Here is a 25,559-nt window from a genome sequence, read left to right on the forward strand (position 1 = left end):
TGTGTGTTTTTGCATGTGTAAGAGAGTGAGTAAGTATATGGGTATGTATGCATGTGCATGTGTGCACGTGTGTGTAAGAGAGCGAGTGTGTATGTGTAAGTGCATGTGTATGTGTGCCTGTGTAAATGTGTAAGAGAGTAGTGTGCATGTGTGAGTGTATGGGGTGTGTGCATGTGTAAAAGAGTGAGTGCATATGTGTGAGTGCATGTTTATGTGTGTGCCTGTGGTGGGTGCACACACATACACAGCAAATCCTGAGGAGGGGCAAAGAGGAATGTCACTTCCTGCGTGAGGCATGCACTCAGGGGAGGAAGAGTGGGCACCCTCACCTGGGAGCAGGGGAGCAGGTCAGCCCTGGGATTTCCCACAATCTCTTGCACACAATTAAATATTGCTTCATCTGGTCCCTCATATTCCATAAGTCCTCGGGCGCCTCAAGAGCTGATTCAAAAATGGCCAGAGTAGCATGTGACCGTCACTCACCAAGTGTCCACTGAGGACCTGGGAAGAGACAGCCATGGCGCGAAGTGCTCCACTCTTCCCTTCCTGGCCTCAGTTTCCCACCTGCAATACAAAGGGGAATCCCGCATGACTAAGGGCCTGTGCAGCCCTGACACTGTGACCTTCAGGGGACGACTGCCTCACTCCACCAGCTGGGCCGGAGCAGGAGGCGGGGCGGCAGGGAAAGGGCTTTGTGGATCATAGTGGGAATGGGGCTACATGCCTGCGTCCGGCTCACAGGGCAGAGTGAGGGAGGTGGAAGGTGCTTCCACCCGCCTGGGTGATGGGGAGACCAATCCAGGAGGTAAAGGCATGGACCAGGCCGTCCCTGGAGAGACCCAGCCCAGGCGCCCAGGCCCTCCCTCCAGCCGCCCTCTTCCTCTGTTTCCTGTATAAACTGCTCACTGTCTTCGGGAGTCGCAGAGGACGGCGGAGAGCGCCTGAGCACTCTTGGCTCACTTTCCTCACCCTCGTCTCTGAACGACAATGCCTCTTCTCAGAGAAAAGGCATGTGCAAACATGCTTTCTGTCTATGCGTGCTGCGCATGCAGGTGAGCATGTCTGCATGAGGGTGAACTTGTGCCTGAGGCAATTTGATGTGGATTGTGTACATGAAAGTAGGCGTGGGCATGTGGATACACATGTGTGTGTGTGCGTGCGCGCAGACAAGCAGCTGCATGTGGGCGTGTCATCTGAGCAGGATCATGACCATGAACTCATACGTGTGAGTGTGGATGTGTGTATATAGTATGTGAGGTTTATGGGGTGTGCCCATGTAGGTGTACGAGCATGTGTTGTGTGTTTGGGATTGAGGAGAATAAGAGGCCATGGCATGCACATCTTCCCTAAGATAAAAACCACACAGACTGATCTCAGAGATGGCCTTTCCCAAAACCGCTGTCAAATAGCATTATTTAGGTTAACTCATGCTTCTCACATGACCCCACAGATCAGACAAGTAACATCAGAAATGTCACACGCAGGCTCCCACTTCCTGGGTGGGCTCATTGGATTCACGTACCAAGGAAATCATGATGCAATTTTCTTAGAGTTCTATTTGAGACTAGGGGCCTGGTGCACGCAAAATTCATGCAAAAGTAGGCCTTCCTTCCCCCAGCTGCCGGCACTGGCTTCCCTCTGGCACCTGGGACCCGGGCTTCCCTCATAGCTTCGGTTTTGTCCAGAAGGTCATCAGGAAAGACATCCAGTCTAATTAGCATATTACACTTTTATTATTATAGATTATTATTATAGAAGATAGATTCACTGAGAGTTAGGTCCACCCAAGCAAGGCAACTTATTTGTCTGTAAACTGTGAGGCTGGTGAGAGGATGGAGTGAGAGGCCCAAAGCCAGCATCTGGCACATAGTAGGTGCTCAGCTCACATCACTTCTTCTTTATTCCAACAGCTGCAAGGCCTGTGCTTTGGCCGCCAGACACTATTAATGCCCGCTCCTCTGGTGCTGGACCAAACAGGCTTTGGCAGGGTCACCCCCGCCCAGCGGCCCCCGTCATACATGGCCTATTAGTTGCAGGTGCCCCAAAGTACAACAGGAACGTTTCCTATGCTGTCTCCTCTGCTAAACGCCCCGTGACAGCTTCTTGGCAGGAGCACAGCAGCGAGGTGAACATATGTTAAGAATATGCGCTGCAGGCATCCCACCTCAGCGTGGAAGCAGGAGGAAACTGCGCCTCATTGGGGCCTTTCCCGGGCCCACAGCCCTGAAAGCTGGCTTCGCAGATGCCCCACCAGCCTCACCCAGGAGGCTCTGGGGGGTTGCAGCCCCCACAAATATACCTAGTCATCTCCTCTGCTCACCTCACAGTGCAGTACACCCTCTGCTGCAGCCCTGACCAGTGACCATCCAGCCTCAGCTTACACCCGCCCATAGTGCACTTACCACCCTCAAGGGAGGCAGTTGTCCTCCCAGCACTTTCTCCGGGCCAGGCTCTGAATGGGACATGGAGGATGAGATTGTGAAAAAGGCACAGCCGTACCCCAAGGGGCTTTCAGTGGGCGGGAAGTTCTAATATCATGGTGAGGGCAGGGCTGTCTATACACCATCCCTTCAGGGCTCCATGCCCACCCTGTCCTCCAATCCAAAGAAAGGCAATGACCAGATATATAGCAGGCCATGGTCTGCAGCTCCATGGCCCCCAGCAGGACCTCTTCCTGCTGCATCGCAATTTTACCTTCTTTACATCAAATATCCAGGAGGTGGAGAAAATTGGGCATCGTACTTACACAGCCACAGCAAGGTTTGCCTCAAAGCCCTTGTCTCTTTGGGAACATGCTGGTCTTCCTAGAGGGCAGATCTGGGTGGCAGCGGGGGTTGGAGGAGAGTCCAGGTCCCTGGAACTGACATCTTTTGGTCATTTTGTAGATGTGCAGCTCAAGACTCTGAGAGGGCATGTGGTCATTCCAAAGTCATACAGCTATGGGGGTCCTTGCCTTGGTTTTGAACCTAAGTCAGAATGCTTCAAGGCTCTAGGTTGGTTCCGTGAGGTCAGACTGAATGGTGGCCTATCCAGAAGGCCAAGTTCAATGGTGGTTTCCTCGGTCAGAACATGTGTTTACATTGTTCCATTTATGAGTTCCATGCCCTGCCTACCAGCCCATGGAATTCACCATTTAGACCAGAAAGCCTTATTTACTGAATCTATACTGGCTGCCCAGTCTGGGCTAAGGGGTCTCAGGAAGAGGAAAGTGAAGATGGTGGGGACAAAGGAGATGTTGTATTAAAGTTAAACCATACCAGCTACTGCAGCAGAAAAATCCCCAAATCTCAGTCTTACCAAGATAAAGTCTGTTTCTTGCTCGTATTACATGTCTAATGCAGGGCAGTGGGGGGTTCTGATCCACACAGTCATGCAGGTAACCAGGCTAACAGAGGGTCTGTCATCTTGTAGCGGAACCATCTGGATCAGCATCTGTGTTTGCTGCAGAAGGGGATAAAAGAGGGGAGGAGGACCGCTGCCAGCTCTTAACGGCTTCAGCCAGGAAGTGGCACATGTCACTTCTGCTCACAGTCTGATACTAGTCACATGCCCCCACCCTCCCCACCAGCAAAGGAGGCTGGAAATACAAGGGGTAACATGGATCTCTGGTGAGCACTCACTGTCTCTCAAGCATTACTGTCTCAGTCCTCCAGGGACTTACAAATTGTTCAGAAAGAAAAGAAAGGGCCACTGGAGAAGCGAAACTAGTCTGTGAGTTTGTGTAACACTAGAGACCGAAGGTCCATGAGAAGGATAAAGATAATCAGGGAAGACTTCGTGTAGGAGGTTGACCTAGAAAGAGGTAACGATTCAACACCAAGGTGGGAACAGAGAGAGACCTATCCTATCAAATAAAAGAGAAACATGGTATTGGCGTATGACCGCTACCCTTCCCATTGGCTAATTAGGGCAATATGCAAATTAACTGCCAGCCAAGATGGTGGCCGGCAGCCAGGAAGCTTGAAACTAACATGAGGCTTGCTTGCTTCAGTGACAGAGGACTCCAACGTTCCCTGCCTGCCATTTCAGGCCTCTGAGCTGCAACTCTAAGCAACTATGTAACAAATATAGAAGCTAAACAAAACCCCAGAAACCTGCTTTAGTCCGCAGGGCTTCAGCCAGCAGGATCGCAACATTGTAAGCAAAGGCCAGAAACCTACTTTCAGCAGCGGAGGCCTAAGAGCTGGTGCCAAGCCTCAAAGCTAAAGCTGGCCCAGAATAAAAAAGAAAAAAAAGAAAAAAAGGAGCGGTTGGGAGCTTCAGTCACCCCCAGCCTGAAAACAGCCCTCAGCCCCTCACCCAGACTGGCCAGGCACCCCAGTGGGGACCCCCACCCTGAAGGGTGTGTGACCAGCTGCAAACAGCCCTCAGCCCCTCACCCAGACTGGCCAGGCACCCCAGTGGGGACCCCCACCCTGAAGGATGTGTGACCAGCTGCAAACAGCCATCATCCCCTCACCCAGGCTGGCCAGGCACCTCAGTGGGGACCCCCACCTTGATCCAGGACACCCTTCAGGGCAAACCAGCCAGCACCCACCCGTGCACCAGGCCTCTAGCCTATATAGTAAACGGGTAATATGCCTCCCAGCACCGGGATCAGTGTGACAGGGGGCAGCGCCCAAACCCCCTGATCGCCCTGCGGCTCTGTGTGTGACAGGGGGCGGGGCCACAACCTCCCTATCCACCCTGCTCTGTTCATGACAGGGGAAGGCGCCCCAACCCCCTGATCAGCCCTGCTCTGTGCCTGATGGGGGGAGCTCCCCAACCCCCTGATTGCCCTGCAGCTCTGTGTGTGACAGGGTGTGGCTCCCCAACCCCCACCCCCAACGGGCCCTGCTCTGTGTGTGACGGGGTAGAGCCATAACCTCCCCATTGGCCCTGCCCTGAGTGTGAGAGTGGCGGCACCCCAACCCCCTGATTGGCCCTGCTCTGTGCATGACAGGGTACAGAGCCCCAACCCCCCTGATGGGCCCTGCTCTGTGAGTGACAGGGGGAAGTGCCCCAACCCCCTGATTGGCCCTGCTCTGTGAGTGACAGGGGGTGGCGCCGCAACCTCCCTATTGACCCTGCCTTGAGTGTGACAGGGGGCGGTGCCCCAACCCCCCAATCGGCCCTACCCTGAGCGTGACTGAGGGTGGCATCACAACCTCCTGATCACCCTGCTCTGTGCATGACAGGGGGCGGTGCCCCAACTCCCCAATTGGCCCTGCTCTGAGCCTGACCAGGGGCTGCACCTAGGGATTGGGCCTGCCTTCTGCCACCAGGGAGAAGGCCTAAGCCAGCAGGTCGTTATCTCCCGAGGGGTCCCAGACTGCGAGAGGGCACAGGCCGGGCTGAGGTACTCCCTCTCCCCCCGCAAGTGCACATATTTTTGTGCACCGGGCCTCTAGTTAGTCTCATAAAAAGGAAGGCAGAGGCCTAGGAAGGAGGGAGTTTGGTCAGGGACATGGGGCCAGAGACTGAGGCCCTTGGAAGACAGCTTAGGAAACTGGGTTGGGAGGGAATGGGGCAGTTAGCATGAATGGGCATTTAGGGAAGTTGCGGCTTCCTGGAGGAGGACTGGGAGCAAGTGACACACTAAATGGTTCTTCTGGGAATCCTTGAGGAAGGAGAGGAAGACAGAGAGGATGGCACTGCACAGGCATCAGACAGGAGAGACATCTTCAATGGAGCCAGCCTGTCCCAGGACAATCACCCTGCTGGTGATGGAAATGCATCCATGCCCATAAAATCCTGACCTCCATCCCACACACACGTTTCTGGAAAAGCTGCAGCATTTAGCCCAACAGAGTGTCTGTTCAACAACTGTGCTGAAAATGAGATGATTTGATTTCGGGAGGTAAAGTACATCTTGAAGTTAAATTCTTGGCTCTATTTTGAAATCCTCTCAAGTGGCTTCCAATAGCTGGCTCATCCTTAATGGATGAAGCTGGGCACTCCCTTCCCCTCCCAGCCACTTAAGAGGGTGTAAGGACACACAAGGTCTCCCTTTTGATAGTCCATTTCTCCCCACACAGGGGTCAGATGGCCCTAGGTTTAGAGGCAGAGAGTGGAGGTGCCTGCCTCGGCCAGGAAGTGACATATGTCGCTGGGTTCTCGAAGGCAAGAGCAAGCAGGCTCATCTCTGCAGAGGATGCGCTCCATCTCAAGTCGGGCTCCCGCCTGCTGTCAGTGACCCACCTACCCCAGGACCTGGACGATGTCCTGAGGCCACAGGTGGGACAGTGGGGTGAGGGGACATGAAGTCAGGACCAGGGATGACCTGGGAGCATTTGCTTAGAGGTCATGTGGTCAGGTGTTAGTAGTCTGATTGGCTGATCAATAGTCTATGCTTGGCTCTGGGGAGTAAAATTCCAGCTGACAGGTGAGTTCATGGGATTTACATGGAGGCCCGATTTTCTAACAGACACACTCACTCTGTAATAAAAGAGGCCACCTTAGAAAAAGGACTGGGGTCCTCATTGCTGGAAAGCCCATTCAACCACGGGTTCCTCAGCTGGTTTAAAGAGGGGGCAGACAAGGCCAACACCCCAGCAACTCTGACATACTAAGGGACTTGTTCATGATCCTGGTCACCTGACAGGTCTGCATGTTGTCATGGGGTGGCTAATGGTCTCGGTTTGCCCAGGACATTCCCAACTTTCAGGCTGAAAGTCCCTCGTCCCAGAAAACCCCACAGTCCCAATTAGTCACCCTACTTTTTAGGCTCCATGGGTGACAACCACAAAACACACTTTAACCTCTAGGATGGGGGAATTCAACAGTCCAGGGTTGTGACATACCATGTTTCACCATAATTTTTTTATGAACGCTGAGATTTAAAAAGGGGATCAAAATTTGGAAAGAATTTTAAAAAAATAAGAATGGATTAAAGGTTGTTCATATACAGACTGGCACCATTCTGAGTATGAGCATTCTAACAGGCTTGCTCGTGTGGGACGGGAAGGAGGGAAGCCACAGTGAGCACACCTGGGCGCTCCATTACCAGCAGCTGAAACGAGCAGCAATCCTGATGAGCCCATTGTGAATCGCTACAGAATTTCACTACCTCGACAATAAGGCGCCATCCTGCCGGGGTTCATGTCCCAGCATCAGGAAGGGTTCAGGAATCTAGAAAAGGGGCTGCGCATAGATGGCATAGAAATCCAGAGACTAATAAAGAGTCCGGAGACGAGATATAATTTTGAAAGGCATTGGGGGTCAGAGGACCTTCAGCTAAAGGAACTGAAGACTGCCTCCTTGGCTAGGACCCTTGCTTTTATTAACACAATTTGTCCTAAGGCAAGGTGGAGATAATACACTTCAATGGGTAAGGTATCAAAGGGTACAGAGTCCATTGTCAGTTTGGGGAATAGCCTACGGCTGTTCAGGTGTTTGGCCAGTAGGAGGCAATAACATGTAGATTAAGATGCCCTTTAACTGTCTGGCAGCCACAATCAGTTTCCTATTCAGGTTTGGGGGAATGCCTTTAGCCATTCCCAACAGGTGACTACATGTGTGACTCAACCCTGTTGCTGAAAGAATTGAACCCAAGTCTGGTGAAACCAGATCAAGCCTTAGTGTTGACATACCAAGGAGAGACGATCCAGTTCAACACCACAAGAGTGAAGTCAACCGAATTCCACATGAGACATTCTGCAGGAGACGGACCCGTGCTCTTCACTGATTCAAAAACATGAGAAACCAGGGGGTCAGGGTGGGGAAAAGAGAATGTTCTTTTAGAGCCATGAAAACCAAATCAAAGAGAGGGTCCTTTCTGGCCATGATTTAAAATAACTGAGAAGGAAGACATTGGAGGGGAAAGGAGGGACCAGCAGGACATTTGAAAATGGACCAAGCATTAGAGTAGGTCATACCCTCTGAAGTGTGAGTCTTGCAGTCCAGCGAATGGGGACAGAAACTGTACCCATCTTTGGGTGAGCTCCATGCTCATGCTCTGTCCCCTCCGACCCTTTTGGGTGGTTTCCCCCTGACCCTCAGGCAATTTCCTCATAGGCATGTGCTGAGCAGAAATGAACTCTGCCAAGGCCTGGAAGGGTCCCTCCGCAACCCTCAGAGTCCTCTCTCTGCACCTCCCTCTCCAGCACTCTGTCCTGTGCACTCTCGCCATCATGGTCTCCCCAGCTCTCGGCATCATCTCCTGGAATGTGAGGTTCCCCCGGGCTCCTGGGGTTCCCCTTCCTGTGCGCAGCCTGGGGAACTCTCTCCAGGCAGGCGGCCGGGGCAGTCCCTGGGCCCACCTTGTATGTTTCCTTTTCTCATACATCATGAAACCTCGCTTCCTGATGCCACCGTCAGGAAAGCTAGCTTCATATATTCTGATTATTGTTGCCGTTATTGATGTTGTAATTACTGTTTCAGGCCAGAGGTAGATCTAGGCCCCCAGGTCTGAGAAGTGGTCTGGCCTGCACCCTAATTCCCCATGGACCCCAGCCCTGGGCCCCAGTTTCAGGGCACCTCCTGCTCCTCAGGTAGGCTGTCCTCAGGTAGACTTGCCAGCCACATTGGGACCTGCCCTGCCTGGAGGAGGCACTTTCTAGCACTTTCCATTGGGGTCTGAAGAGCTGGCACTAGCCCCTGCTAGTTGTGAGTTTCCGTCAGCATTTTGTTTCCTGTGATCAACACTAAATAAAATAAACATTTGTCTTACTTGAGGTTTTTGGCTTTCATGAACTATTTCCCATCTGCCTCTTTTAGTCCTTCCCTCTGCCCCACTCCTCAACTACCATGCTCACCTCCTGCCTCCTCCACACACACACACACACCACAGTGCCATTTCCACACACACTCATGCATGCCACACACACGCACACACACTCATGCATGCCACACACAGAGAGACACACACACACTCATGCACGCTGCACACACGCACACACGTACTCACATAACATGCCCTAAACTCTGTTCTTTGCTCCAGGAAGCACTGTTGACTCTTTTCTTCTCATTCTTTTTCCTTCCCTGGCTCTTTCCTGAGCACCTCTCCGTTCTGGCATGGAGCACCAGAATCCTGGTTCCCACTCTGCTCCTTGCTGTGTGACCTTGGACGGGTCCAAAACTCAAGCTTTTATTCTCTTGGAGCCATTAATCCCCACCAGGTACTGAGGACATGGGGCCAGAGACGAGTCCCAGGACAGCTTCCTGTAGTGTGAGGTCCTGACTGTGTGGCCCCGCTCAAGTCTCCAGACCTCCCTGAGTCTCCAGTTTCTAATCTGTGAACCAGAGGCAAGAATCCCTCCACCGCCAGCACCATGAGCTGGGTGTGCGAGTTCTGCTTCTTTGCGGGGACTCACGTCTGACACAAACACACGTGGGGTCCTGGTTGCCCGTGGAGCACGTGGCAGTGAGATGGCCCCACTCTCGCTCAGGGAAGGGCAGGGACTCGCAGGACACGGACCCTGGCCTGTAGCCTCCCACACCATCTACTGGCCCTGTTTGTCTGACACAAAGAACACAGTTCATAGCTAACACAGTTTACAGCTATGTAATTATTTCTTTCTGATCAGGCTTACTTTAGAAAATTGGAAAGATACAGTCAGTTAGGAACATTAAAAATAGCTCATATCCCTTCATCCAGAGAAAGCCAAACACTACAGGTAAGTGCACCCATGCAGTTCAAACCCGTGTTGTTCCAGAGCCAACCTTATTTTCCACGTGTGGTTGGGAATCCGCACATGCGGAGGGCTGACTTAAGCTACATGCATATGTTTAACTGTGGGGGGGGGGCAGTTGACACCCCAACGCCCACATTGTTCAGGGTCAACCATATATATATACACATACTGGTACACATTTAGAAATTATATACAGGAAGGAAAACATATAGATGTAGATGGTGGTGAGAATTTCATAAGCACATAGGCATATATGGGGGAAATGTCATTTTCATTACCTTTGTGTAAATAAACTTTACTTCTTTCTTGAGTCCCATTCTCCCTGGCAGCAGGAATGCTAACCTAGTGAGTCCCAGGCAAACACGGTCACCTCCTCAGTGAATGTAGATCTCAGTGCCGTCAGCTCAGAGCCTTCCTTTCTTATCTTGCCACTGCCCCATCTCGCCACTCCCCCATCTCTCTGAATCTGGTGGACATCCACAAGACCATCCGTGTCCCCTCGGCCCAGCCTCTCAACCCCTCATCACATTCACAGGTCCCTTCATGGGCTGCTGCCTCCTCACCTCGCCCCTCACCTTGCTGGAATGAACCTGAAAAGCCAGCCCCCTCAGGTGTCACGGGCTGTGGGAGAGCCCGAGGGGTGGAGGTGCACAGAAAAAAGAAAAGACACTGCTTACTACGCCACACAGCCAGGAGGCCAGGTGCCGGGAATGACACACGCATCCCTCTCTCTAGCTCCCTCCGTCCTTAACGGTCTACTAATGACTGTAACAGGCATTCAGTGCTTGCTGGGCCAGGGGGCCCTGAGTGCTTTATGGTAACATCTCATGTCATCCCACAGCCACCCGGTCAGATAGATAGCATTACCCCTCTGTTACACAAAAGGAAACGGAGCCCCAAGAGCTTAGGCATCTCCCCCAAATCACACAGCTGGGAAGATGTAGAACAGGGTTCCTCCAAAGCAGGAGGGCCCAGAGCTCACACTCTAAGCATGGCCACCATGCCACCGCCTCCGGGTGCCCCTGGGCAGACACACACACACCACACTCAGGTCTCGCCTGGTCCTTTAAGGCTGTAGCGTGGGAGCGAGTGTTCTCAGGTCAGGCCCGCAGGGAGGGTGGAGCCCCGGAGATTCACCCATTCTCACCCTGTTCGACCAACCAGCACGGAGCGTCCACCTCTTGCCAGAGGTGTGCCAGGTGCCAGGGCACAGAGCAGCATCAGGCAAGGTCCCTGCCACCCAGGAGTCCAAGCCTCCAGTGAGGGAGCCAGACCTGGAGACAAATGAGATTCCCCTGCTGAACGAGGCGGCAGAGCAGCGCGCCTCCCTCACAGGGCTGGTGTGGAGATGAGATTAGATAACGCGGGTACCGTGCCTGCGCGTGGCATTGGATAAATGTCAGCTATTAACAGTATTTTAAAATGTCACCACCCGTGACCCAGAGCAAAGGAGAAGGGCCACGCTTCCCTGAACAGGCTTCACTGAGGAGTAATAAAGGGAGGGCTTCATGGGTGCTGGTCACCGAGAGCAGAGGCTCTGCCCAAGGGCGATGCCCGGGCTCACCCGCTCACCATGATGTGAGCCAGGCACAGACAGTCCCCACCCATGATCTTCCCCAGCACCAGAAGCCCCACTGTCACTCGTGGGTTCCTCCTCAAGGCCCCTGTGAAATGCAAATGTTCTCCAGAAGGTGACACATCAAGGCATGGAAATACCATGATCTTGCCATGTGTAGCATCTTCCCTATTCTCCTGCTGAGACGCTGAAGGAAAAGGGGGTCCGGTGTCCTGGCTCCCGGTCCAACCCCAGAGCCTCTAGCCTGGACTCATGCATTCTTCCCTCCTTCCGTGTCATCCACAAACATGCAGAGAAACTATGAACATAAATCTGCTGTGGAATTTGCCCTTCATGGTCTCAAGGTCAGGGGAGGTGAAGAAGCATCTGGCAGCCTCCCACAGTGCTCTGTCACTTCTATATCCTGTCCTAAGATGCTGAGGGTTCACAGAAGGGAGAGACCAACCCTCAAACACGGTCACAGACAGTCTGAGTAGGGAAGCAGCAGGAACCAAGGTGTCAGGGACGAAAAACGGGAGTGGATGGGATGGACAGACTGGAGCGAGGACGGAAAGGTGGGGAATCCAGCGGGGAGAACAGAGAACCAAGCATGCCATGCAAAAACGTTGTCCCATCAAACATTCAAGCAACAACAGGACCAGGTTTGGAGAGCTGGGCTTTAGAGAGGTGCTCTGCCCAGGGAGGAACTTTCAAGGGCAGCGGGTGGACGCTGGAGACTGAGGCCTCCCTCACCTTCCTGTCCTCGTGGGTCTACAAATGGCACTGCTGATCCAGACAGGGGCCCGAGAGGCCCGAGTCCCTCTCCCTCCCCAAGACCATCAGGTCAGCAAGCGTGCGTGGCTCTCCTCCCCCCTCCACCCCCTGCCAGCTCCTACAGACACCCCGCCCTGGCACCTAGACTCCTCCTGGGTGCCCTGGTGGAATTAACTCGCCTCATCTGCATACACCTGTGCTGACCCCCCTCCGCCTCTGTAGATGGAGTTGACTCCTGCAGGAGCTGAGGCACAGAAAGGGTGGACAGAGGCCGTGGATGGGAGAGCCTAGGGCACACCCCATGCTGTTGAGGCAGGAATGGTGCTCTGGAACTGCCCTGCCTGGGTTCAAACCCAGCTCTGCACATAGGGCTGAGTGACCCTGGCAAGTTCTTAACCTCACTGCACCTTTGTAGCCTCAGTCTAAGAATTGTGGCCCAGGTCGTGGCCCATACCTTGCAGGGACGTGGTTTCATGCCACAGGAGATGGCACTTGTAAAGCATGGACAGGCAGGGGGGCTTGGCCCGTGGGTGCTTCCTCCTGTCCCGGGTAGCGTCAGCATGGAGAATACATGTGGGGTGCTCCCTACAGCTGCGGGCGCCACACACATTCCCTCTCAGGGGCAGCTGGCCGGGCTCTGAGACAGAGGGACTCACAGTGGTTGGAGCAGCAGGTCCACCGCATGGATTCGGAAGCACTGACTGTGCACCCATTTGACAGCTGGGCCAAAGGCGCTGCATCTCTTCCAGTCTGTTGAAGTGGGTCTTTCCCTGCCGCTGAGAAGTGCTCAAGACAGAATGCCTGGCGCCCCACCAGACACTGACGCGGGACCTACTTGGCCCCAGCTCCTGAGAAGGAAAGCTGCAGAGTGGATCCTGGACACTGGAGATGGGGGTCCCCTGGTGGGGAGAATCGGCTTTCCTGAGCCTGCATACCTAGGAGGGGATGTGGAGCAGGGGAGAGGGTGCTGTGTGTGGCACATCTGGGCTGGGGAAGGCCATCTCAGACACCCCTCCCTCCCCGCAGAGCTGAGCGCTCCTGCCATCCGAAGGCACTAGCAGCTTGCAGCTTGGGCAGAACTCTGGCCCGGTGGGCTGGCCAAGGCTGACCAGAGCCTGGGGCTTCACCATGGAAAGGAAAGCTGCCCTGTCCACCTGCGGAACAGAGACCCACACCACACCATTGTCCTCCAGGAGAGCTGGGCACAAAAAACCCGGGAGATTCAGAGGGCAGACGTGAGTTGCCCAAGGCACAGTGACAGGACCTGCAGACCAGCCCCTGCCCCACTCCTCACTGCCCTCCTTCTCTTGCGGTCAGTCCGCTCTGTCCTGCCCAGGTGGTGAGGCCACTCGGAGAGCTTTCTGGTTAGCTGGAGGTAGCACAGAGTGGAATGACATCTGAAAGGAACTCAGAGAACCTGAGTTCCAGTCCTGGTTCTACCACTAAACAGCTGTGTGGCCCTGGGCAAGTGTACTAGTATTCCCCTCTCTGCTCTGACTCCTCTTCTGTTATTTGGAAATGACACTTGAGCTGGGCCACACAGAATAGGCTGCGACAGAGGGTGAAGGAGCCAGGGTACAGACCAGTCCTGGCCAGGATCGCTCAGTCATGCTCAGTGTTCCCAGCCAGAGGCAGGGCCTACCAGGTTGAGCCTTCTGGAGCCTACGCCATAGGAACAAGGGCAGAGCCCCATTTCCGCAGCGTGAGATGGTGAGCAGCCACTCACCTTTGAGGGCACTGGTTTTGTCATCTGTAAATGGATACAATAATACTCAGAAAGCAATCGTTATGATTAAGGAGCTTGTATAAAACGCCATCAAGAAGGGAGCTAGTACATAAATACGACCCTGGTTGAGATAGCTGAGTAAGCCTCATTTCACTTCTTGAGGCTGTGATCATAACACACATGGTGTGGCACTGAGTTTACTATGTAAAAGATTGTCCTAGGCCAAGGCCAACCCATACCCACCCCATAGCAGGCACATAAACATGATCATCTTCCACTTCCTCAGTTTATAAAACTAAAGACGGAAGCCTACTCCCTGGGGGGATGACGAAGCAAGCCCTAGACTAGGATTCCCTGTCTAGGTCAGCTCAGAGGAATGGACCCAGAGTGCACCGACTTCATACAGACAGAGAGGGGACCCAGGGTGCACTGGGCTCATGCACACAGGGAGGGGACCCAGGGTGCACTGGGCTCATGCACACAGGGAGGGGGCCCAGGGTGCACTGGGCTCATGCACACAGGGAGGGGACCCAGGGTGCACTGGGCTCATGCACACAGGGAGGGGACCCATGGTCCACTGGGCTCATGCACACAGGGTGGGGGCCCAGGGTGCACTGGGCTCATGCACACAGGGAGGGGGCCCAGGGTGCACCAACTTCATACAGACAGAGAGGGGACCCAGGGTGCACTGGGCTCATGCACACAGGGAGGGGACCCAGGGTGCACTGGGCTCATGCACACAGGGAGGGGACCCATGGTCCACTGGGCTCATGCACACAGGGTGGGGGCCCAGGGTGCACTGGGCTCATGCACACAGGGAGGGGGCCCAGGGAGCACCAACTTCATACAGACAGAGAGGGGACCCAGGGTGCACTGGGCTCATGCACACAGGGAGGGGGCCCAGGGTGCACCAACTTCATACAGACAGAGAGGGGACCCAGGGTGCACTGGCCTCATGCACACAGGGAGGGGACCCAGGGTGCACTGGGCTCATGCACACAGGGAGGGGGCTCAGGGTGCACCAACTTCATACAGACAGAGAGGGGACCCAGGGTGCACTGGGCTCATGCACACAGGGAGGGGGCCCAGGGTGCACCAACTTCATACAGACAGAGAGGGGACCCAGGGTGCACTGGCCTCATGCACACAGGGAGGGGACCCAGGGTGCACTGGGCTCATGCACACAGGGAGGGGGCCCAGGGTGCACTGGGCTCATGCACACAGGGAGGGGGCCCAGGGTGCACCAACTTCATACAGACAGAGAGGGGACCCAGGGTGCACTGGCCTCATGCACACAGGGAGGGGACCCAAGGTCCACTGGGCTAATGCACACAGGGAGGGGGCCCAAGGTCCACTGGGCTCATGCACACAGGGAGGGGACCCAGGGTGCACTGGGCTCATGCACGCAGGGAGGGGACCCAGGGTGCACTGGGCTCATGCACGCAGGGAGGGGGCCCAGGGTGCACTGGCCTCATGCACACAGGGAGGGGGCCCAGGGTGCACTGGCCTCATGCACACAGGGAGGGGGCCCAGGGTGCACTGGCCTCATGCACACAGGGAGGGGGCCCAGGGTGCACTGGCCTCATGCACACAGGGAGGGGGCCCAGGGTGCACTGGGCTCATGCACACAGGGAGGGAGGACATTGAGGTCCACTGGGCTAATGCACACAGGGAGGGGGCCCAAGGTCCACTGGGCTCATGCACACAGGGAGGGGACCCAGGGTGCACTGGGCTCATGCACGCAGGGAGGGGACCCAGGGTGCACTGGGCTCATGCACACAGGGAGGGGGCCCAGGGTGCACTGGCCTCATGCACACAGGGAGGGGGCCCAGGGTGCACTGGCCTCATGCACACAGGGAGGGGGCCCAGGGTGCACTGGCCTCATGCACACAGGGAGGGGGCCCAGGGTGCACTGGCCTCATGCACACAGGGAGGGGGCCCAGGGTGCACTGGGCTCATGCACACAGGGAGGGAGGACATTGAGGTCCACTGGGCTAATGCACACAGGGAGGGGGCCCAAGGTCCACTGGGCTCATGCACACAGGGAGGGGACCCAGGGTGCACTGGCCTCATGCACACAGGGAGGGGGCCCAGGGTGCACTGGGCTCATGCACACAGAGAGGACATTGAGCTACACTGGCTTCATGCAGACTGGTTGCAGAGGAAAGTTGTTCTGAACAACTTCAAGGTGAGCTAAGTTAGAAACAGAACCATGGAATCCCCCAAGTCCCACAGGCAGACCCAGCCAAAGCCCCTCCCCTGCCCCCTGTGGTTCAAGCCCATCTGGAAACCATTTAAATGGTGTAGGAATGTTTACAGGCTGCAAGCCCTGGCCAGGAAGCCTGAGACACCCCTGCCTCTTTAGAGGCATCCAGTGGTCAGGTGGTGTGGACCCAGGGCAGCAGGAGGCAATGAGAAGACTCCACTGGGCCCAGGCCCTCCTCTTCTCCCCAGGTGCAAATCAGGTCTGTTATTGCCCCTGATGGTCCTGGTAGTTTGATACCATGAGGGATCCTGGGGGGAGGGAAGGAGAGCAGGAGAGGGTTGCGTAGCAGTGAGGAGAACCTGGGGTAGTGGGCGAAGCTAGGCAGCTGCTCATTGGCCTTCCCCTATATCAATCATCATTATTCTGCAATGATGAGGAGAGGAGCACTAGAAAGGAGGGCAGGCACCTGGGAGGCTTTGCAGGAAAGAGCCAGACTTCTGGGAGCTGTTGGGAAGAGCAGAAAGGATGGGAGCAGGCTTTGGGGAGAGGGTGTTGCCCCCACCCCAGTGCTCCCAGCTGCTATGGAGTTCCTAGCCCTACCCAAGATGAAACCCTGGTGCAGAGGCCTTCACTCAAGTATGGGGCAGCCTTGCCAGCCAGGGATCCAACAGAGCCAGCCCTGCTGTGAGGTGCCCATGACTGGCACATTCACCCAACCCGGTGCTCGAGCCAGTGAGGTCAGATTCTGCCTTTGACACCTTCTTCTCTCTTGCCTGCCTGCCACAGCCAACTCTTCATCAAGGCCTACTGAGTTATCCACTATCTGTCTTTTGAATCCATCTACTTTTCCTGGTCCCACTGTCACCCTCCCTGCCCACCCCTCATCATCTCCAAGCTGGATCTGCCCTGACTTCCCAAGTGCCAGTCTTCCAGCTTTCCTCTTGACCCTCTAAGTCTATAACCTTCCTTTCACTCCTTTTCTGGGCTACAGGAGCTCCCACTGCTTTTCCATAGGGTAGGAACTGCATTTAATTTGCTCACCTTTGGGTCTTCCAAGACTTAGCATTTGCTAAGTGCTTAATATACAGTAGATCTGTTAAATGAATGGAAGGGAGGAGGAAGCAGAGGGAGGGAAGAGTAGCAAAGTCTCCTTGTCCAAGGGAAGTTAGACAACCAAAGGAGCAGAGGAAAGGGAAGCTGGGGAGGTTGAAGAGAGGGCCAGGACAGGCAGGGTATTTTGTTCCCCTTACTTTAGCTCAGGTGTTTAAAACGCTGCTGGGCCAGGCTGGGCTTGACCCTTCTCAGAGCCAAGCATTGTAAGGGGCCCCGGAGGTTACCTGGTCCTTTTCCTTTAGTGACAACTTTCTCTGCAGAGCTGAGACAAGTAGTCAGGTTTACTTCCCCCGAAGACCCCAGCCACTGCTCTGCCAGGAATCAGCACCCTCCCTGCCCACCCTGGCTGCCTGCTCTGGCCTTGCTCCAGTTGGTGAATACCGCTTCTTGAGTTTGGAGCCCAGAATTAAACTCAGCTCTTCCAGGAGCCCTGGAGGGATGCTGATGAGAATCAATATGCCCACATCTATGCCAGGGACGGATGCTATCAGTTGAAGATTTAGACATTCTCTAGAGCTGCCACTGGACATGGGGAAGTTCGACCTCAGACAGAGGATGGGGCTTGTCCTGTGCCAGGGCTGAAGGTCTACCAACCTCATCACCAAGTTCCATCATGAAAGAATGGAGAAGAGCCTGGATACAGCCCTTCTCTGCTCCCCCCTCTTCTCTTCCACCCCCACAAGCAGTCCCACCACCTCACACTCCCTTCCCATTGTAACAGCCTCCCAGGGGAGACACAGGACCTCAGTTTGACTTGGGTGAGTGGTAATGACATCTTAATGCGTCACCCTTCCAGGGGTGCCGGGAGCCGGTCCATCCTTGCTGTTTCAAGGGACCTGGCATATATGGCATACGGTTCTTAATATGTTTGCTCACCTTCTTGGCGCTGTGTTTTAACCAAAGTCACCTCTCCGAGAAAGGTTGAATCCCCAGGTAGGGATTTTCCCCTGAAGTTAGGGAGGGAATAAAACCCCTCAACTAAGTGCCAGGCGGGTAATTAATCCCTTTAACTACGAACAATCATGCTTAAACTACATAATCTTTTCTCCCTGGAATGGAGATAAGAAACGCCCTAACCTTTGTAATAGAGATTGATAGGATTGAATCAACTGGTATAAATACAGTTGTAACAAGACAGAAACACTCAGAACTTAGAACAGAATCAAGAAGACAGAACCTACACGGAGCCTAGAGACAGAAGAACTTCGCTGGAGAGAGCATGCCGGAGGATCCTGGAGAGGGACTGGCCTCGGAGCCTAGAGACAGAGCCTAGCGGGAGAACATGGCAAGGGATCCTGGACTGAACCTGACTACAGAGATTGGCAGGAGAACCTGACTGGAACCTGGACACTGAACCTGACTGGAGAGCCTGGACAGAACCTGGCTGGAGAACCTAGCGAGGGAACATGGCTACAGAACCTCGCTGGAGATCCGAAGCAGAACCTCTCTGGAGATCCGGGCTAGAGATCCTGGCTAGGCTGCTGATCAACTGAACGCTGTCTCCGTGTCATTCCTTCTTCGCCGACTCCGTCCACGCCCTTGGGGACCCCTGGACCCGCTGGGGTTGGACCCCGGCACAGGGGATTAGCATTGGCAGGATCCAGGACATAAGCCAAAGCAGCAACGCAATGAGGAGGGGATTTCAGGGCTGACCAGCAGATTGGGGCTGAAGAGAGGATCTGGAACCTTCCCAGCATCTTGGAGACCATTCCACTATCATCAACGTTGGTGATACAGGCCTGGGTTTTGTCAGCTTTGCCACTTACTAGCTTGTGGACACATCACTGAACCTTTCTGACCCAATTTCTTCATCTGTACAATGGGGACAATACTGCCATTCTCATCAAATTGTTGTGAAGGGCAAATGAAGTAATGGAGGTTAGCTACCTGGCACAGAGTGGGTATTCCATCACCATTTCATTCCTTCCTTCTCTTTGTATCAAGCAGATAGGTCATTTTCCTTGAGGAGTGATCAGAGAATGGGCTGAGAGAAGATGTGGTTAAAGGCATTATACCAGGCCCTTGAATCTTGGTTATTTCCTACAGCCTAAGGTAACTAGACTATGAAACTATTCAAACTCTCTCCTCTCTCCCCTTTTCACCCCAATGCAATCTGCAAATCAGAAGAAGTGTCACAGAGGCAAACAGGACCCCCTGTTCCTTCCTCCACATTCTGAGAAACCATAGGAGCTGGAGCTCAGCAATCATGTCCTCCAGTTGGTGCTAATTCCAACCTTCTGTTTATCTGTTGCCACCCCAAAGCTCAGTATCTTAAATTCAAACAAACATTTATCATCATCACTCATGTTTCGTTGATTGACTGGGCTCAGCTGGACAGTTTCGACTCCAGGTCCCAGATGGGATTGCAGTCAGATGTCCTCTGGGGCTGAAGTCCTCTGAAGATTTGACTGCTCTCAAAGTCCCAGCTGGCTGCTTCATGTGGCGAGGCTGTCATCTGAGAGCTCAGCTGACGTTACCCTCCAGAGAACCTACACGTGGTCTCTCCACGTGGCTTGGCCATCTCATAGCGTGGGCTTTCCAGGGGGAACATCCCGAGAGAGAATTCCAAGGGAGCCAGACAGAAGCTGCAAGGCTTCTCATGGCCTGATCGTGGAAGTCTCAGAACATCACTGCATTCTATTGGCCAAGTAGGCCCAAGCCCAGCCCAGGTTCAATGCAAGGGGTATAGGAGTTCACCTCCTGGTCCGGGATGGGCAAGGTCACACTGCAGAAGAGCATGAGGCATGGAGACAGTGTGATGCCAGCTCTAGAAAATATAGGCTTTCACACCACCAACCTATTCTTCCCCGGCAACGGAACTTAGGCTAATGGGGCAGAGGAACAAGCACTGCCCAGGAGTTAGACAAATCGGGGCGTTACTTGCAGCCCCCCCCCCCACACACACACACACACCAGTCAGCTGTCACCTACACTGGCAAGGCAGCAGGCTGTCCGAGTCAGCTCTGATTGTCTACCCATGCATTTTAGGGGTGGTTGTAAGGATGAAATGAGATCACCTGCTTTTTTAATTCCAATCTAACAAGTGTTCATCAAGTACCTTGTTTATTCGTTGATTCAACAACTATTTGCCGAGTCTCTACTTGAACCAGCCCAGAGAGAAATCCAACATGGACAGGAAACACAGGGTTCGGTGAAAGACACACATTCACTCAGACAATTACCAAACACTGCTCAGTGCAGTAGACCTGGGGTGAACAGAGTGAATGGGGTGCAGGTAAGGGAGAGGCTGGCTTTGACTGGGAAAGGAGAAATGGAGGAGGGCCTCAAACATAAACTTGAACTTCCTCTTAAGGACCCATGCAGGTCTCCTGGGAGGAAAGGAGGCAATAAAAAAGGTCCCCAGGTAGAGAGCATTGTGTGAGGAAGAATGGCATGTTTAGCAAGTGGCAGGCTACCTGGATGGCTGTAAGGTGGGAGAGGAGAGGAGGGGCAACATGGGAGACATGATGGGATGGGGCGTAAGGGTGCAGAGAAGCAGGGGTCTGAAGGCCATGGAAAGGTTGGACTTTAAACCAAGGCGAATCTGTGAACGACTTTACTATGAGCAGACCTACCTTCGAGAAAGGTTAAAAGGGTATGTTGTGGGGAACAGATTCGAAAGGAGTGACACAAAAAGTAGCTCGACAATGTTATGTATTATTTTATGACTACATTCCAGGCCCTGTTCCAAGCTCTTTACACTCATTAACCTACTAGATTTCACAACAAATGCAAAAGATAGGGACTATTCTCATCCCCATTTCACAGCTGAGAACATGGAAAAGGCAAGTTTCTTGCCCAAAGTCACCAAGAAAGGTAGTGGCAGAGCTGAGAGCTGAGCCCAGGTGGTCTGGCTCCAGGGTCTGGTCTGTCTCAGCAGGGCTTGCTGTGTGTGACTGTAATCCAGGCGAGAGAAAGGCAGGCCGGCAACACAGGCACAGGAGAGACAGACTCATGTGTTTCCTGCTCACCACTGAGTCCCGGGGGGCCCAGGGCCTGGCAGTGAATAGGTGTCCATAACTACATGTGAGCACATGAATGCATGGAAGCAAAGGACCCCAGAGCCCGTTCAAAATCTCCACATCACAAGAACGACTGACCGTCCTCTCCTTAAGCAACAGGACCGCAGCTATCTGGCTGCTCCTCAGTGGCCGCACCCACCACCGGCCATGCACACTGACGACAGGATGCTGATTGAGAAATAAGGCGCGGAGCCAGCCTGCAGACTGACAGGCGAGGTTCCTCCGAGACCCGTGCAGACAGATGAAGCCTGGTGTGCGCTGTCTGCCCCAGTGTCCAGGGACCCAGCACCAGGCTGCGCCTGCGTAGTGCGCCCAGTCCGCTCCTCCTCGCCTGCTCCCCCACCCACCTCCCCGTCCCCTCCCCTAGCGCTAACTAAACACTTAAATGAAGCGCATTTTTGGATTCAGAAAGACTCCCCTGCCGGAAGGCTGTTTGCAGCCAAGCTGGGAAGGCGTCGCTCTGTAGCACACACAGAGGGTCTGCTGGGAATTTCCCGAGCGGCTGGTGCCCAGAGAAGCAAAACAGATGCTCACTGGGGACAAGTTGCTCTTCACAAGCAGTTAGCGCTGGTCTGGGTACAGAGACAGGCCCTCGTTGGCATAGGGAATTGGAGGCGCCTGACTTGTCATCTCATTAAACCCTCCGTCCCACTCATCCCCACAGCAGCAGCTCTGCTCTCTCTGGCTCCTGCATCTGTGCCAGTGGGGGGCCCTGCACATCAGCGCTGGCCTCTGGATCACTCAGCTGCTCCATGTCCAGAGCTTTTACACACCGCCTCAACTCCCAACCCCAGCATCTAGCCCCTAACAAGCCAAGATGAGAAAGGTCTAATCCCCTCCATGCAACAGGTAGGGGAGCGAGGAGGTGAAGCGACTTGGTTCAGTGAATACAAGTCAGGATTTCAAATCCAAGTGCAGTGCTCTGTCCCCCTCTCCCTTTCCTCCCCAAGCCTCTGTTTGGGATCTTCGCATGGATCATGTCTTAGTATAAACCTCTAGAGTCACCACTTCTGGCTGAAGACCTCACAAAGAGCCAAGCTTTGGGCATGGGAACACGGACTAGGACACGTGACAGAAAAAACTCCTGTGAGGGGAAAGGTGCCGGGTGTCAGTGAGCAGCGAATGCCGGGCAGCTCAGAACTTCCTTCCATTCTGACGGCAACAGAATGGAGGAGTGATGGAGGGATGGAGGGGGTGACTTTTCCTCGTCCAGTCACCTGAACTGGTGACCAGAGCCTCACAAGGCATGACCCAGCAGAGGGCCTATTAAAAACCCCATGGCTTATTAGTTTAGTCCTGGTGAGAATTTACTTCATGGGCCATTCATATATTATTTCTTTGAAGCAAGTACTCTATCCACACGCAAAGGAGGTCTAGGAGAGGAGATACCTGGGTTTTATACCTGAGCTAATGAAGCAGAGTATAGATATTCAAAAATGCAAGTGGCAAATTCTAGAATTTCCAGCAAAGATGCATGTCCCCATCTAAGCCTTTTACATTTTTAACTACACTTGGATAAGATGCTGCTGAGTAGCCTCCATCAGACCTGTAGACCCACATCATCCAGGTCTAACCCTGAGACACCATTGGGCTCCTACAACCCTGTCCAAGATCAACTTCTGGGGACACTAATGAACCAGCAGGAAGCAGTGTGACCACCAGGAGCAGTGATGGGAGCACCTGAGCCTGGTTTCTTCATCCCTTGCCATGGTCAGCACATAGCAATGCATGGCTGTGCGATCCCGGCCAAGTCTCTCTGTCTCACACACTTATCCTCCACTCTGGATCTCAGAGATTCTTCCAGGCACTAACATTCAGTGATTCTTATCACACACAGCCCTGGTCAACCCTAAATCCCTAGAGAGATGTCCTGGAAAGAGAACCCATGGGCTCTATAAGGCCCAGAGATCAGGGCACAGTGCTAGTTCAGGGTCCAGTCAGAAGTGGGACCCATCTTGTCCAGCTGGCCATTTGAAGTTGCACAATGCCTCCCATAGCCTGAAGGAACCCAGTTAACATTAACTGGGTTCTCTATCTGTGCAATAGAGTCTTATTTCTTTGTTTCATCGTAAAATAAAGGTACTATGTGTGTCAACCCCCAGCAATTATGGCCCCCAACACTTCCTGTCCTTTCTGGGTTGCCCATTGTTTCACATGGTGGGTGGAAAGGCTACCAAACAGGAGTTGGGCTGCGGGGAGCCTTCTTTTTTTAATTGAATTTATTGGGATGACATTGGTTCACAAAATCATACAGGTTTCAAGTGTACAACTCAACAAAACATCATCTTCACACTGTATCATGTGCCCATTGCCCCAAGCAAAGTCTCTCGTGGTACCCATCCCCCCCACACATACTCTTTGCCCACCTGCACCTACCCCTCACCCACTTTTCCCTCTTCTTCATGGTCTTCTTGAAGATCTACTTGTGCCTGGCTATGGACCACAGGCAGGTCACTGGATTCTCACAAGCCACAGGAGGTCAAGCAAAGATTATCAGCCCCACAGGTTAGCCAGAGTTTCTTCAGCTGCTTCAAAAACCCCAGGGAACCCCAGCTTTCTCAATGAGAAGAGAGATCTTGCCTCAGGAGCAGTGTGATCCAGGCACTCAGTGCCCCAGGCTCCTATCCATCTGCCATCTGGGTTTCTCCATATGTTGACTTTATTCTTCCAGTTCCAGGTTTTTGGAGAGAATGAAATATGGCCATAGACAACTTTAGCTTATATCTAAACAAATTCATACAAAAAAAAAGGATAAAAATTTCTTCTGGGCCAGTTCAAGTAGCAAAAATCCTGGGAAAGGGTTCTGATTGGCTTGGCTTAGGATACCACAGATAGATAGTCAATGACCAGGAGAAGGCAGGTTAGGGATCAGGACAAAGCCAGTAGCCACCACACCCCAGGTGAAGGAGGTTTGCTGAACCCTAAAGAGGGTAAGAAATGAGGAAATATTCTAAAAAGTAGCAACTGCTGCTCGGGCACCATTCTGTATGCCGGCAGATGCCACATTTGGCAGGGAGGCCCTTTAGACTTTTCTGAAAGAATGTTGTGTAGCTGAGCCTGGCATTGCCATGCTTAACCTCACTCCATCTCACTTCAACACCCCCTGTCAACTCAGCCACACTTAACTCCAGCCAGTAGAAGCAGGGCCACTTACAGACCAGCTACAGGCCACAACATTAGCTAGGCAGTGATGAAAGGGAAACATTCTACTTCATCCCTGCCAAACCTTTGGGCATCTCAGCTCAGGGCGTAGGCTAGGTAAGTGAACAGAAGGGGGCAACTCTCTCCCATAAAGAGTCCCCTCCCAGGGTTTGGTACATCAAGCAATCCCTAATGACATGTATCATATGGCCAACCTACTTGTTGCCATTCTTGCTCTAAGATATCTATTGTACATATGACAGCATTGAGCCTTGAGCCTCAAGGAAGTTAGGTGACTTGCCCAAGATCATGTGGCAGGTCAATGTCATAACCAAACGCGATCCAGGGTTTGGTTTCTACTCTGGACTAAAATTGACATTGCCTTTAGATAGACCATGATAAAGGGAATAAGCCAGCTCATTCCTAAAAGCGTCCCCTTCTCCTCTTCTGTCTTGCTCCACATTTGCTCTATTCAAGCAAGCCCCCACCCTGACACCTTTTTCCTACAATTGTTCCCACCTGGCTTCCCTTCCCTTGGATTCTTTTTAGGCAGATTCTCCGTGCATCACTCTACTCCGCCCCTTGACTTCCAAGGCACCTTTCCTGACTTCTTCAGCTCTCGATAACTTCTTTATTCCCTCTCTCAAAGCCTCCAAGCAACTCAGCAACACCCTCAGGATGAAAGTCACAGTGGCCCACTCGACGCTATGGCCTGACCCAACTCCTCAGCTTCTCCATTACTCTCAGCTCCCTTCTTCCCCTCCAGCCACTCTGGCATCTCTACCATTTCCCAAACCCTTGGAGCATGTTCCCACCCAAGGCCTGTGCCCATTGTCCTCCTCCTCTAGCTCTCCACTCTCCTGCATGTGTTCTGTCCCTAAATCACCTCATTAGAGAGGCTTCCCTGTCACCCCATTATATCAGCCTCCATGGCCTCAACTCTCTGTCCTACAGCTAATTCATTTTCTTTCAAAGCACTTTCTTTAAAGTGATTGCCTAAAATTATATTAAGCCTTTAGTTAGCCAGTTAGTTTATTATCTGTTTTCCCCATGAGAATGTAAGATTCATAAGGGCAAACCCCATGACTTTGCCATGTCTACTGCTGTACCCCTCATTCCTAGAACAGTGTATGGCCCATGGGAGCCCTCAACTAATAAATCAATGAGTGAAAAAATAAATGAACTGTTGTAATAAAACATCTCAAAATTAGGAGTTAGGGTGCCCCTTGTGTGTGCAAGATAGATACTTTCTGGGAAGTAGTTGCCTATCTAGACAATTTAAGTCATTCAAAATCTGTGTGTCAGCACCATTCTGATGACCCAATCTTATGCCAATCCCACAAAAGAAATATCAAGTAATAAACCATCTGAAGATGAAACTAAGAAAACAACTCCATTTACAATAGTG

Source organism: Myotis daubentonii, chromosome 13 (assembly GCF_963259705.1).
Source record: "Myotis daubentonii chromosome 13, mMyoDau2.1, whole genome shotgun sequence".
NCBI lineage: Eukaryota > Metazoa > Chordata > Mammalia > Chiroptera > Vespertilionidae > Myotis > Myotis daubentonii.